Source organism: Siphateles boraxobius, unplaced genomic scaffold (genome assembly GCF_051911475.1).
Source record: "Siphateles boraxobius isolate OS27281-9 unplaced genomic scaffold, OSU_SipBor_1 33, whole genome shotgun sequence".
NCBI lineage: Eukaryota > Metazoa > Chordata > Actinopteri > Cypriniformes > Leuciscidae > Siphateles > Siphateles boraxobius.
The window spans coordinates 13,555,982-13,571,298 of record NW_027508953.1 but is presented as its reverse complement, the minus strand read 5'-3'; the positions used below and the strand labels follow the sequence as shown (position 1 = coordinate 13,571,298).

At 44.8% G+C, this 15,317-nt stretch overlaps 1 long non-coding RNA gene across 1 annotated transcript; it reads left to right on the top strand.

Moving 5' to 3' along the window:
* Window positions 1–12,228: 12,228 nt before the first annotated feature.
* Window positions 12,229–14,032, top strand: LOC143701856 (uncharacterized). The gene is made up of 2 exons (XR_013190170.1): window positions 12,229–12,453; window positions 13,891–14,032. It is a non-coding gene; the product is annotated as an uncharacterized LOC143701856 (long non-coding RNA).
* The last annotated feature ends 1,285 nt before the right edge of the window (window positions 14,033–15,317 follow it).

Below are 15,317 nucleotides of genomic sequence, written 5' to 3'. Positions count from 1 at the left end.
TTAATAATAAATGAGCTAGAAAGGAAAACACAAAAACTGTCAAAAATCAATGGTTTCTGAAACTTGCCAAAGGCAGACTGTCAGACAACTAGCCAGCTGACAGGTCACGGGATCTGCCATGCTCAGACTGGCAGCTGCCAGCCAGCCACTGACAGGTCACGTGACATGTCAGGCTCAGACTGGCAGCTGCCAGCCAACCACTTACAGGTCACGTGACATGCCAGTGGCGGCTCCTGCCAGCCAGCTGAAGATTGAACCCCTGCCTTAAATACTTGCACTATTTAATGCGTTTGAGACGTGGTGCTTTCCTCAGTGCTTAACTTACATTTCACAGGTATATTCTCCATCTGTAAATGTTAGAAAGTCAAACAAATTAATTAATTAATTAATTTGGGAAAGTTATGCGTAAATTCATTGCAGTAACTTGTGCTAGCTTAAGTGCTAACGGTGCAGACTGTGTTCACTCGCTATTGGGCATTCAAATGTGATCCGAGTTTACAAGATGAAATAAATGTCTTGATGATGATTAACGTTATATCGTTTATTTAAGTAAGTGTAACGTTAAGATAAATTTCATTGTTATATCTGTCGTTGAAATTTAATCTACCTGCTTTGTCGAAGGTTTTGGTAAAATGTTCGCGGATTTTGGTTGACATTTTATAAGGAGTTGGAGTATCAAAATAGCCAGTGGTGCATAAAAGTGCCTGATTTTAATTCACATTCCCCATATTCGAGCTCTATCCCGGATGTCCTATGTTTAGTTGTTTTAATTTGGGAAAGTTATGCGTAAATTCATTACAGTAACTTGCTAGCTTAAGTGCTAACGATGTGGATAATTTGCAGACTGTGTTGACTCGCTATTGGGCATTCAAATGTGATCCGAGTTTACAAGATGAAATAAATGTCTTGATGGTGATCAACGTTATATTGTTTATTTGACTAATGTGCAGAAGACATCCGTTTTTTTTTTCTGGAATCAAAGAAAGAATCCACTGACCGGCCCACACAGAAAGTTTATTCAAGTTTGCTACTTCTATACTAAAATATGTTCAGTCTACTTTTAGCCTATACTACTCCGAAATATAGCCTGAAATATAGCCTAAAGAAGCCTAAAAACAGTTTACTTCACGTATACGACAGTCTACGTAGCCTATATTTGGCCAACAGGCCTACTTTTAAGTTCGTCGATCAAAAGAATGTGTACTACGTACTTAAAAGTCAATGACATCGTGTGTAGACTAATTAAACGTGTTGCGTTTATATTTATATTATGGGCTCATCTGATTTTTTTTTGTAGTATAACCAAATTTATTATGATTTTAGTATAATGATTAATAAATGCACGCACAATTATCCATGAACTTGATAAATGTTGCAGATGATTATGCACAAAATTCTGTAAATGTGCAAAATTCAGAATTAAATGAATGTGCAGCAATTTGTACAAAGAGTCTGTAGCCTAATAAGCACTAATATTATAATGTTTTTTTATCGGGAGACATGAAGTGGGTCAGACATGATTTTGACCCATTAGCCTACATTGTGTTTTGTAGAAAGCCTTTCTTTAAAGTGATTTCGTTTTATACTAATTGTATCATTTTTTTTAAATTCATCAACCAATCGCCTGGATTTAATAAATAAAAAGCAAATATAGCAGACAATATAATCATATGGAGGCGTCGGTGCAGTCACTTGCATTGCAGTGAACTTGAGCGCATCTCATCATAAATTAACCGAAATATGCCTCACAGGCATGAGAAATATACTCTTTAAAAAAGCTTGCAATTAAATATTTAAACTAAACAAAACAATTCCAAATGAAAATAGGCTACTCTCTGATTATGTTGCGCACACACACACGTCGAAATGACGAGATATTATGTTGAAATAACAAACCATTAAATATATTTGATTGAATGTTGTGCTTATTCAATTTAGTAAAATTAAAACTTTATATGTGATAATTAAAATGATTGAATATTAATTATTGAAGTTTTGCTAATTTAATAATAGTATTTATATACAATAGGCTATATAATTGCTCAGCTCCCCCTGTCAATGATCTAGCATCCCCTCAGCACCTGCTTTAAAAATGATCTGGCAACGCCCCTGCCAAACTGCTAGACATAAGTTAAAACTCACAATCCACTGTTAGAATCACATTTACTGTAATTTTTTGCTACCTCAACGTGCAATATTTAATAGTTCACGTCTGTCAATCAGAATCACTAAGCTAAGAACTAAAAAACTGAAATTACCTAACCCACCTGTGTAAGGTAAGATCAACATTTAGGATATATCACCAATTGCACTGTTTCATTGTTGGAGCATGAATAGTGACGTCCCTGTTAATTGCTAAGGTGTTGATGTAGACCCTTTCAACAAGATAAACAAAAACAATGCTTGAACGTTCTATTTTGTTCACAATCTACTTCCTCTGCATTAATATAACATATGGAATGTAAAATCGGAAGCCTGGTGGGAACTGGTAGTAATGGTAGTAATTCTATAGTAATGGTCAAACGTGGTTTACCCCAAGTGTTTAATACATGTTATGTCAGTGGGAAACACATAACATGCATTAAAAACTTGGGGTAAACCACGTTTGGAAATCACAGCCAACATTCAGGGATACTTTTTCTTCTTCAGAATTTATTATTGAGGAACACAACTAATAATTACTAGTGGCAGTCCCTCCTACAGGCACAATGGGGCAATAGCAGTATTACATACATACAGAATCCTCATTACTTGTCTAGTTAATGACACACCAGTTTGATGATGCTCTCAGCAAGAAAGTTAAGTTTTCTTATGCCCCCACCTGTTAGCGTTAGCTATCATTTCGCAAAATTTGGTTTACCGTGTACCAAATGCTGTCGTTCTTCTATCTACCGGCAGCACTCGGTAGCTTTAAAGAAAAGGGATATGGCCTGATTGACTCCAAATTACTTAAAGCGGCATTCAAAATCTGGTTGTTTAACCCCTCACTGGTTGCTTTCTGAAATGTTTCTTCAGAGGAAATGAACAGAAAGAGTGTGCCAGTTTCCAGCTCCACCATAAGACGGAGATGGAGATGTGTAGATGTGAGAAAAAGACTTGAACAAATTAGGGATGAGAATGACTATCTCAGTCTGACTGACATGGACACAGAGAAAGGGCTAAATGACAGGCATGAGAATGAGAATGACAGTGCAGGATTTTTAGAAGATTGTCTCAGTTGTGAAAATGATACCTCAGGTTTTGCAGAAGGAGCAGTATTTCATGAAGAGGAAGGTGGCATGGAGTTTGAGTCAGACTTTACTGAGGGTCTCTTAGCTAGTGGCAGGGATAGTTCCGAACCTGAAGATGAGTCCTATGAGATGTCCTTATCTGAGAAGATTGCGGACTGGGCCATAACCTTTGGAATTTCATTGGTTGCTCTGACTGCCCTACTAGGCATCCTTCGCCTCTCCCATCCTGATCTTCCAAAGGATAGCAGGACCCTCCTTGGGACAACAACTAAATATTCCATTCAAGAGAAAGCAGGGGGAAAATACTACTATTTTGGCATCATCCATTCACTTAGTGCTACACTCAGCCGGTATGCACACACGCTAACTGATGGCTTAACTTTCAGGCTACAAATAAATATAGATGGGCTACCATTATTTAAAAGCTCAAGTGTTCAGCTGTGGCCCGTCCTGGGTCTCCTGCTCAGTGTCCCTATAAAAGAGCCTGTAGTGATCGCGTTATACTCTGGAGAAAAAAAAACCTTCATCAGCAAAAGAATTCCTCGAAGACTTCACCAAAGAATTAGTTCATCTGGAAAAAGGTTTCTGTTTCGAGGGAAAGACTTTGACGCTTAAACTTGATACAGTAATTTGTGACACACCGGCAAGAGCATTTGTGAAAAACACCAAAAGTCATAATGCCTACCACGCCTGTGATAAATGCACAAACCCTGGGAGACATGAACAGAGCCGAATGAGTTTTCCGTGTAAAGATTATGCACTAAGGACGGATGAGTCTTTCAATAAGAGGTTAGATGAGATACAACACCATGAGGGGCCACATGCATTTCAGGGTACTGGGGTTGGCATGGTGTCACAGTTTCCCCTAGATTACATGCACCTAGTGTGCTTGGGTATCGTTAGGCGCTTGCTCAATATGTGGCTTCGTGGTCCTCTGACTGTCCGTGTCCCTGCAACTATAGTTGAACATATGTCCGCTAAATTGGTATCTGTAACAGTGTTCAAGGTTCAATATGTTGAGGATGGAAGAAGACAAGGGTCGGTGTGACTGGGTCTCGTACACTTTTATTAAACTCGGAACAGAAATCACAGTTGCGCATGAGCGCCTTCACCATAGATAAACTATAGCACGTTCCACAAAGAAAATAATACAGCATCCAAAAACTCAGTCCATGTGTGCACGAGATCCCAGTCTCTCTCTCTCTCTCGATCTCTCTCTGACATCCGGCTTTTATCCGGTCTCCCCACGCCAATCACTGCAATCAGAAACAGGTGTTCGTCATTTTGCACTTGACCCACTTACTCACCGCTCGGCTCCGCCCTCGCTCTCCGCTACAGACTCCGCTAAACCACGCCCCCTTGCCACATACCCCCACCGCCCGACTCAGGCCGGGGAGCCATCCGGTCTGCAGCCTCCCCCCCCCCTCCTCCTTGAGAGGAAGTCAGCCACAGCCATCTGTGCACCCGGCCTGTGGATCACCTGAAACTTAAAAGGTTGTAAGGCTAGATACCACCGGGTGATCCGCGCGTTGGTATCTTTCATGCGGTGGAGCCACTGCAGGGGAGCATGGTCCGAACAGAGGGTGAACTCCCGTCCCAAGAGATAATAGCGGAGGGTGAGAACGGCCCATCTGATGGCAAGACACTCCTTCTCAATGGTGCTGTACTTAGTCTCTCTCTTGGAGAGCTTCCGACTAATGTACAGCACCGGCCGCTCCTCACCCTCCATCTCCTGGGACAGGACTGCGCCCAGCCCCCTGTCCGACGCGTCTGTCTGTAGAATAAAAGGGAGAGAGAAGTAAGGAGCCTGTAAGAGCGGTCCGCCACATAGAGCAGCCTTTATCTGGGTAAAGGCCTGCTGACACTGCTCCGTCCACTGGACGGTATCTGGTGCCTCCTTTTTAGTTAGATCAGTCAGCGGGCTAGCGAGGAATAATTAGGTACAAACCTTCTATAATATCCCGCCAGCCCCAGGAACTGTCTAACCTCCTTTTTGGTCTTAGGTCTTGGACAGGTCGCAACTGCTGCTGTCTTATCAATTTGTGGACGCACCTGCCCATGACCCAAGTGGAAACCCAAATACCTAACTTCCACTCGCCCAATCGCACACTTCTTTGGGTTGGCCGTGAGTCCGGCCCCTCGCAGCGCTCCGAGGACGGCCCGCAAATGCTCCATATGGCGCTGCCAGTCGCTACTATAGATGATGATGTCATCCAAGTAGGCAGCGGCATATGCAGCATTTGCGGGCCGTCCTCCTGTCCATCAAACGCTGAAAGGTGGCCGGAGCCCCGAACAAACCGAAAGGAAGTGTGACAAATTGGTGTAAGTAGTGAAAGCGTGAAAGCTGTTTTTTCTTTAGATATTGGAGTTAAGGGGATCTGCCAATATCCTTTCGTTAAATCCAGCGTCGAATAAAAACGAGCAGTACCCAGCCGATCAAGAAGCTCATCAACCTGAGGCATTGGATACGCGTCGAATTTCGACACGGCATTCACCTTGCGATAATCCACACAGAACCGAATCGAGCCGTCCGTTTTAGGCACTAAAACTATCGGGCTAGCCCAGTCACTGTTGGACTCCTCTATTACCCCCATGTCCAGCATAGCCTCTAATTCTTCCTGAACCACTTTCTTTTTATGTTCAGGCAAACAATATGGCCGGCGGCGCACTACTATGCCCGGATCCGTCTCAATGTGGTGCTGAATGAGACTTGTTCGACCAGGCAGGGGCGAAAACACGTCAGCAAATTCTGCTTGTAGATTACGTATGTCAGTGATCTGGATCGGCGAGAGGTGGTCTCCTCCAAGTGCCAGAGCGAGAGATTGTGATTTTGAGCTCGTCTCTGGACCAAGATCCTCCTCCCCACTCAGTACCGATGCCAACATCACTGACTCCACCTCATTCCATTTTTTTAATAGATTAAGGTGATAAATTTGACGTGCTCCGTTCCTGTCTGTTCGAATAACCTCATAATTGAGATCCCCAACTCGCCGTGTAACCTCAAACGGTCCTTGCCACTTTGCGAGTAATTTAGAACTGGACGTGGGGAGTAATACAAGTACTTTATCTCCCTGTGCAAATTCTCGCAGTCTAGCCCCCCTGTTGTACAGCCGACTTTGCTTGTCCTGAGCCTGTAACAAATCTTCCAGAGAGAGCCGCCCCAAAGTGTGGAGTTTTGTTCTCAGGTCCATGACATATTGAATTTCATTTCTGCTATCCGAAGGTCCGTCCTCCCAAGTTTCTCTAAGCACGTCCAGCACCCCGCGGGGCTGGCGCCCATAGAGAAGCTCGAAGGGGGAAAACCCCGTGGAGGCTTGGGGGACCTCGCGTACAGCGAACAAGAGGGGTTCTAGCCATCTATCCCAATTTTTGGCGTCTTCCTGCACGAACTTCCGAATCATGGATTTTAACGTGCGATTAAAACGTTCCACCAGTCCGTCTGTTTGTGGGTGATAGACGCTGGTGCGAATCGATTTAATGCCCAACAATTCGTAAAGTTCGCGGATCGTACGTGACATAAACGCCGTGCCTTGATCGGTGAGAATCTCTTTTGGGATTCCCACCCGGGAGATTAATTGAAACAGTGCACTCGCCACGCTCTTCGCGGAAATAGTACGAAGTGGCACTGCTTCTGGGTACCGCGTTGCATAATCCACTAAGACTAAAGCAAAGCGATGCCCCGTGCAGATCGTTCTAATGGCCCGATGAGGTCCATACCAATTCTCTCGAAGGGGACCTCTATCAAAGGAAGAGGACACAAAGGTGCTCTTGGGTTGGTCGGCGGATTCACCAGCTGACATTCACGACAAGAGGTGCACCACTTGCGCACATTCTCGTGAATGCCCGGCCAAAAAAATCGGGTCATTAGACGATTGAGTGTAGCCGTCTGCCCTAAATGCCCAGCCATTGGATTACAATGAGCCACCTGAAAAAGCATTTCCCGGCGGCTTTTCGGAACTAACAATTGCGTTGTATCTTGCTTTGACTGGGTGTCCTGGGTCACCCGATACAACTTATCTTTTATAATCGCGAAATAAGGATATGAAAGAGGCCGCTCTGGGTGAAGAGGCTGCCCGTCGATTGTGCGGACCTGATCAAATGCGTTTTTAAGCGTTTCATCCCGGGACTGCTCCAGAGGAAAATCATCACGCTCTGAAAGTTCTCTTCTTTCAATCGTGCTCCGTTCCTCCGGAACAGACTCCGATGGTCCCGGAACAGCCTCCCCCACCTGAGCAACCGCTTTCTTCCCCCGCTTCCTTTTTGTCCCAGAAGCATCCGCACACAAGTGTCCCAATAAAGTTTTGAACCCTGGCCAATTGGTCCCCAAAATCAGCGGATGCCGGAGGTGCTGACTAACTGCCACCTCCACACTATGCTTTTGTCCCCTGAATTGGATAACGACTGGCGTTAAAGGGTATTCTATCACCTCCCCGTGCACACACCTCACCTTAACCGCGCGGCTCTTATCCAATGCCTCGGATTGCATCAGGCTTTGATGAATCGAGGTTTGGTTACAGCCTGAATCCACCAAAGCCTGATACGTACCCCCCTTTATACTCACAGGTATTTGGTATAATCCGCCCTGACCGGGAGCAGCCTGCGGCGTGTCGGGAACAGTGTCCCTACCTCCATCACTGGACACTGATCGACAAAATGCCCAGGGTCCCCGCAACGCCAACAGGCCGGTCCAGACATTCCCGCCGCTCAAATGGCGGGAAGTGGGTCAAGGGGTTGGCGTGGGGAGAGCGTGTGTGTCGGAGCCGAAACGCCGCCAGCCGCGGCGTTGAACCTCCGAGGTGCTGGCCTCGGACCCGAACCTGTCTCCATTGCCACCCCAGGCCTCCATCGTGGTGCTGGTCTGGGTGGAGCCGACCCTCTGAACCTGGGAGCAGGGACAGTGGGAGAAGAAAAAGAAGAAGAGAGAGAGGATGATGGCAGGCTTTCACCGACCCCTGGGCACGCCACCAGCTGGTCCTCCGCCAATTGGATGGCCTGGTTCAGCGACGTCGGGCGGTGGCACTGGACCCACTGCGCAGTCCTCTTTGGCAGCCTCGCCACGAACTGCTCCAGCACCACCTGATCGACAATTCCCTCGACGTCGCGATCCTCGGCCATCAGCCGCTTGCGGCACGCGTCCCGGACCTGTTGCGCAAACACGAAGGGTCGGCCAGACTCCCCGAGTTCCAGAGACCGGAACCGTTGTCTACTCTCCTCAGGGGTCCGACCGACCCGCTGGAGAATAGCGCGCCTCAGGTCCCGATAGACCAGGAGGTTCTGGACTGGCAGTTGTTGTCCGGCGATCTGTGCTTCTCCGTACAGCAAGGGGATCAGCCGCATTGGCCAGTCCGAGATGGGCCAGCCCCCAGCCTCGGCCGCCTTCTCGAACAAGTCGAGGAATGCCTCCGGATCGTCATTCGGACCCATTTTCTGAAGGGGAATGGATGCGGCCGAGGCGGATGCTGGTATTGAGGAGCTGGCGCCCTCCCGGTCTATCCAGCTCCGGAACAGCTCGCGGTCCTCTTGTTGGACCCTGAGGAGCATCTCGAAGCGACGCTCCTGCTCCTCCTTTACATCCATCAGGGCCCGATGTTGCTCTTGGTGGAGTCCCGCGACCGCGTGGATGATATCCTCAAGTGGCGACGGAGTTGGTCTGGCGGCGGCTCCTTCCATCCCGGGTTTCGGCACCAGTGTAACAGTGTTCAAGGTTCAATATGTTGAGGATGGAAGAAGACAAGGGTCGGTGTGACTGGGTCTCGTACACTTTTATTAAACTCGGAACAGAAATCACAGTTGCGCATGAGCGCCTTCACCATAGATAAACTATAGCACGTTCCACAAAGAAAATAATACAGCATCCAAAAACTCAGTCCATGTGTGCACGAGATCCCAGTCTCTCTCTCTCTCTCGATCTCTCTCTGACATCCGGCTTTTATCCAGTCTCCCCACGCTAATCACTGCAATCAGAAACAGGTGTTCGTCATTTTGCACTTGACCCACTTACTCACCGCTCGGCTCCGCCCTCGCTCTCCGCTACAGACTCCGCTAAACCACGCCCCCCTTGCCACAGTATCCATGAGGCCTTATATTGTTTTCTGGACAAAGACCTGTATCAAAATTTTATGCTTCTCTTCTCTGGCATCTCCATCTTAGCAGGCCCAACATTTTCCTACCTTACTGATTATGCTGACACTTTACTGAAATCGTTTGTGCAGCACTTTGCAACACTTTATGGGAGACACCACGTTGTATATAATGTACACTGCATAACACATCTGGCAGGTGAAGTTCAGCAGCATGGTTGCCTTGACTCGTTCTCTGCCTTCCCATTTGAAAATTATCTGCAGAAGATAAAAAAACTGGTTAGAAAACCGGAATATCCTTTGGCACAGATCATTCGTCGTCTGTCAGAAATAAAAATTCAGGAGGACACATTACCTGGCAGCACTTTAAGACGGCAGCATTTTGTGGGCCCTATTGTTGAGGGGATGGCCATCAAGGCACAGTATGGCGAGATGTCCACTGAGAAGTGGACTCTTAAAACATCGACTGTTGATCGATGGGGGGGGGGGGGGGCATTTATGCAATATATAAGGAATATAGAAGGAAGTCATTGTTCTTTAGCTACCCATTTAGCTCGGATACACTGAATATTTACATAATTTCAGAAAAATCTGAGATCATCATGGCTGCCAATGTTTCAGAGCTTGATGGGAAATGTGTCGCCCTGCCCCACAGGGAAAGCTTTGTGGCCTTTACTCTGCTGCATTAACATGCAAAAAATGCATTTCAATCAGTTTAGTAGTTCAGACTAATTAGTTCATCACTTCATTACATTAATTGATAGTTTTTGTTCATTGTTTTATTACCAATCATAATCATAGCATGACTAGTTTAGATCAGGGTCTGAGGACTGACCAAAGTTTGACTTGTTGGCAGTGGCTGCATCAGAAAAATGGCTGATAAGTTGCTGTAAGTACTTTGCTGAAGTTAATCATCTTTCAGGTGTCAACTGTCAGATCAGTGTTGTGCAAGTTGACACTTCACATGAGCCCCTTTAAAAGCCAAACTTTTATGATGTTATCAAAATCAATAACAACAAATTGTCAAAGCTTTTTCCACTAGATCTTCTTACTCTGACTCTGACAATAACTGGATTCACACTTGTTTCTTTTCTTGTCTTCTCCATTAGGATGTTCCATGTAGTAGAATTTGTCACCAATAAAACCATAGCAGTGGTGCCCCAAAGCTGGTACGAGGATGGTTGTGCATCGTGGCCAACTTATAACAGTGATGAAAGAATTAATAGGGCAGTAAAACATGAAGAGAAGCCACAGGATGACTGGCAGACACATGATGTCAGAATCATCAAACATCTTGTATGCCAAAATCTCAATGTTGTTTCTTGGCTAAGTGGTTTTTACAAATCCTACACCTACAAATCCACTACCACCACTATTTAAAAGAATATGCCACTGTTTTATGAAATTGGTTTATTCATGGTCTCCCCTTGAGTAAGATAAGTGAGCAAAAACATTTTTTGTCACCGAATGCTAAGTTAGCAGGGGCGCTGCAAGACTAAGACAATGCATGCACGGAGACAAATTTATTTTTCACTTATCTAACTGTAGGGGAGACTGCGAATAATTAATTTCATAAAATGGTTGCATGTTCCTTTAAGACTCATGTCTTTCAGATACTTACATGGAGGCACGTCAAATCCTGAAGAAGGCTCTGACATGTAGCACCTCAGACCTCCAAACTGAGGATGAACAGGAACGGCCTGGGAAAAGGAGAACAACAGCAAAGTCAGTGTTTTTCCTTCATGTTACACATACAAACACTAACAACATATACTTTTATTAAAAAGAAAGAACAGAGATCAATGCCCTGTTCAACCATTCTCTGTGTCCTCTAAATGTTGATTTGCATGTAGATAAAGATCCTTTTTTTTTTTTTTAAACAGACATTTCTTTGGCAATACTGACATAGAGGAGGACTACCGACCCCCAAAGAGGTCCAAATCCAGGTCATCTGCTGGGACGAGTCACCAACTCCCAGAAAATAGTCCTGAAAATAGTCCAGAGATTAGTCAAAGTAAGAGTTTGTAATAATTTCAACAAAAAAAAAATGGAAATATCCCTACATATAAATGTGTTTCTATTTCTCGACCACTAAAAACAACACATACACAAACCACAAAATGACCCCCACTCACTACACTGAAGAGCAAGTTTAGTGGCAGACTCTTGTCACTAGCATGCTCAACAGACAGGCTGAGGAAGTCTTCCCCGGGCCATCCAGCCTTTAGCTTTATCTGCTCTATGCATACTGAATATGTAGTCATCTTACATGACTCAGTGAATTTTTCTTAAGTCTGTGTGAATGTGTTGTGTATGTTGTCTCTTCACCCCCACCCCCCCAACACAGTGTTTGGCAGAACTGCCCCACCCCAACCACTACCACCACAAAAACTCCTCTCTCAACCTGCACAATGCAACCAGCAACAACGGGGGCCAGAGGAGCCAAGCCAGGTCTACAGACCTACCTGGAGAGGTGGGAGACATGGCCCAGAAAACATTCCTTGTTCTGGTAAGAAATAACTTTAACTACAAGCTATAATACCTTGACTTTAACCACTGGAATGGAGGGGAAATAATTATTATATAATACTATGTATTCAACAGCTGCTCAAGTCCACATTTTAAGCCTGCTGGAGCACATTAAGCAACAGCAGGACCAGCTGGTGGCCAAGGTGAATCACTTGAGCAGCAGGGTGCTCAACACCTCAACACCTCAAGAGCCAGAGTGTCCTGAGTGCATTCAGCTGCCCATCGAATCTCTGGAAGCGGTAGATGAGCTTGAGTCATTCCTGAAAGACGCTGCCAATGCAGCAGCCAAACAAAGAATGGTATGCTTCTGTCAGTCACTCTCAACTCTATTTGGTAAAGTGCTGGGGTGGTGGTGGGTGTGGGGTGGAGGTGGGGCAAAGATTGCCGTACAAGTTATTACATCAGGGCTTTATATCTTGACTGTATTTTAAGGTGTTTTGTGACTTACTTTTATATTTCTTCTTTGGCCACGATTGGTGGCCAAGATGTGAAGAGAGTGGCGTGGAACATCCTCTCTCGAATGTTCACAGAAGATCTGGCCAAGAACATAAGCTGGAAGGGGGCGAACGGCAAGAGGGCATTCGGTCACATGTCCTCAAAGACACTGATGTACCGTAAGTCACCCCACACACGCACACTGCAACACCACACACCCCACATGCTCCTCACCCCACACACCCCACACACTCACACCACACACCCCACATGCACACCCCGCTCACGGACACCACAACACACCACACACCCATGCACACCACACACCCCACACGCACGCACATCACACACCCTCACACCACACCACACACCCCACACACCCGCACACCACACACCCGCACATCACACCACACACCCGCACACCCCACACACACATAAACATCACACACCCCACACGCACACCACACGTGTTAAAATGCGTGGCGCGAGCAACAAATCTCCGACAGTAAACGGATGGCCCATTCTGCTCTGTAACGGGTGCTTTTCCGCGTCTCGGGTAAACAGCTGTTGCGACTCACGCGAGCAATAACGGCCGCGTCCGGTGTGTAGACACTGTGTTAACACTCATTCTGCCTATAACGCTACGTTACAACATTAAGCATTATTCCAATAATTTATATAATTATAACACTTCATATAGGGCCATTTTGTATTAAGAGTAGCCTAGTTTCATGTTTAGTAGGTACATTTTGCTTACTACTTATTTAAAATAGTATAAAAGTCTGTACATTATGTAATTAAAAACGTTTTCATTATGATATTATACATTTTACTTTAGTAAAAAGATCTGAGTTCTTCCTCCACTGGTAGAGATTAGAGGAATTAAGACTAAAAATAGAAGATAATGTCAGTGACACTTTTGATATATTTATTGATACAAGTTGTTTTATATAACGTGAGTAAATTAAAAGACAAAGTCGTTAGTGAAGATTATGCAACAGTATTTAGAATATAATATAATATAGCTTGCAATGCAAACTAGTTTGGTTACAGCTCAAATGTATCATTCTCATTCTATCATTCCCCTGCCTCCATTACATATCTTTGTCACACAAGTGTTTGATCACGAGTGATCTTTGCAAAACGTTTATATATTTATTCTGTTTAGATACTCTGTATTCTATGTACAGTACCCATCAAAAGTTTGTACACACCAATAGGAAAGTGTGTCCAAACTTTTGACTGGTACTGTACTATAATACACATAAATAATATTGCTACTGTACACATAAATAATATCGACCGATATATCGGTATCACGCTTTTTTTTATCGTATCGGCATCGCCCCCCAAAAATCCATATCGGTCGGGCTCTACTCAAAAGTATGTACTTTTTCTTCACAAAAAAGAGTATATACTTTTAGGGCGTAGTATAAGTAAGCGAATTGAGATGGAGCGATTGTAACACCAGCTTATTTTCCCAAGCCGACGAAGTCAAAAGATGCCCAATCTGGCAACACTGATTCATTCAAGCCAATAATTGGGCAGCCCTGGCTTAAGTAATTAGTAGCCTACCAATTGCATGCTGAATTTAAAACCTAATTTTGTGCTTACAGGTGCTGTACGTGCAAATCGTTTGTGTCGCACAGACACAGACATTCAACGTCATGCCATACGATGGTGCAACTTAGCTGCAGACTGTGGTGCGGCGAGGAGGCGCCTGACCAGCCAGTCTAACCAGGCTGAGGCAGATGATTAGGCTAATTGTGTATGTGTTGTTTTGTTAAATAAAATGTGTTGTTTTGTTAAATAAAATGTTTTATCTCTTTCAAATTGTTTCAGTTTTCATTTAAATAGTCTGTCGCAAGCTACACATTGTTTTCTAATTCAGAGACATGCCCTTTACAAATTCCAGTGGCCTGTAGCCTATTTATAATCAGAGAACATCTCCTCTTACACTAGTCTTGCTAAAGCACTTAGAACTGTTTAAAAACTGCACTCACTGATGCATTTATTGAATAAGTCATTCTTATTGTACTCTACCTTTTTTAAAAATATAATTGTTGAGAGAATTGCCTTAAAAAGCAAACTGTGTAGGCTTTGGTTAAAATGCATCAACCAAATGTAATGTATCACATACCAAAAAACTTTATATTGCACAAATAAAATATTGCAGAGGGAATTTTATGAACGGGACCAAAACGGATCGGGCAGGATACGATGCTCATGAACGGGTCCAAAACGGACCCGGGCAGGAAACGATGCTCATATGAACGGGTCCAAAACGGACCCAGAGCGGATATGTGGCTCATTCGCGGATCCAAAGCGAAGCCGGGGCGGATGTACCCATTTATACGGATACGTAAAGGAACCGCAGCGATGTCGGACCGGATCCGCAAGCCGCCACCGTGGCGTATCCGCTGCGGTGTGCAAGTGGACACAGTTTCGGATCCGCTTTCTTGATCCGTTCCGGAGGTCACTGTACCTCCGCGGCGGATGCATTTCGTAGTCAGTTTGCTGTCCCATATACGGATAAAAAGAGCGAATAAAATATAAGATAAGAGGAGAAATAGGTAAATAAGATCTGTATTGCACTGTCTGTGTGCTCTCGTGTATCATTAGGAGTGTCTGATAGGTGTAAACAGCGAGAGATCGTGTGGCTTGTGGCTGGCGCCGCTTAATAGAACCACGAGCGCACTCCCATATACGGATAAAAAGAGCGAATAATATATAAGATAAGATGAGAAATAGGTAAATAAGATCTGTGTTGCATTGTCTGTGTGCTCTCCTGTATTATTAGGAGTGTCTGATAAACAGTGAGAGATCGTGTGGCTGGTGGCTGGCGCGAATCTTAATAGAGCCACGAGCGCACTCCCATATACGGATAAAAAGAGCAAATAAAATATAAGATAAGGTGAGAAAATGGGTATATAAGATCTGTATTGCACTGTCTGTGTGTTTTCGTGTATCAATCCCGAGTGTCTGATAGGTGTATACAGTGAGAGATCGTGTGGCTACTAGCTGGCGCCGCTTAATAGAGCCA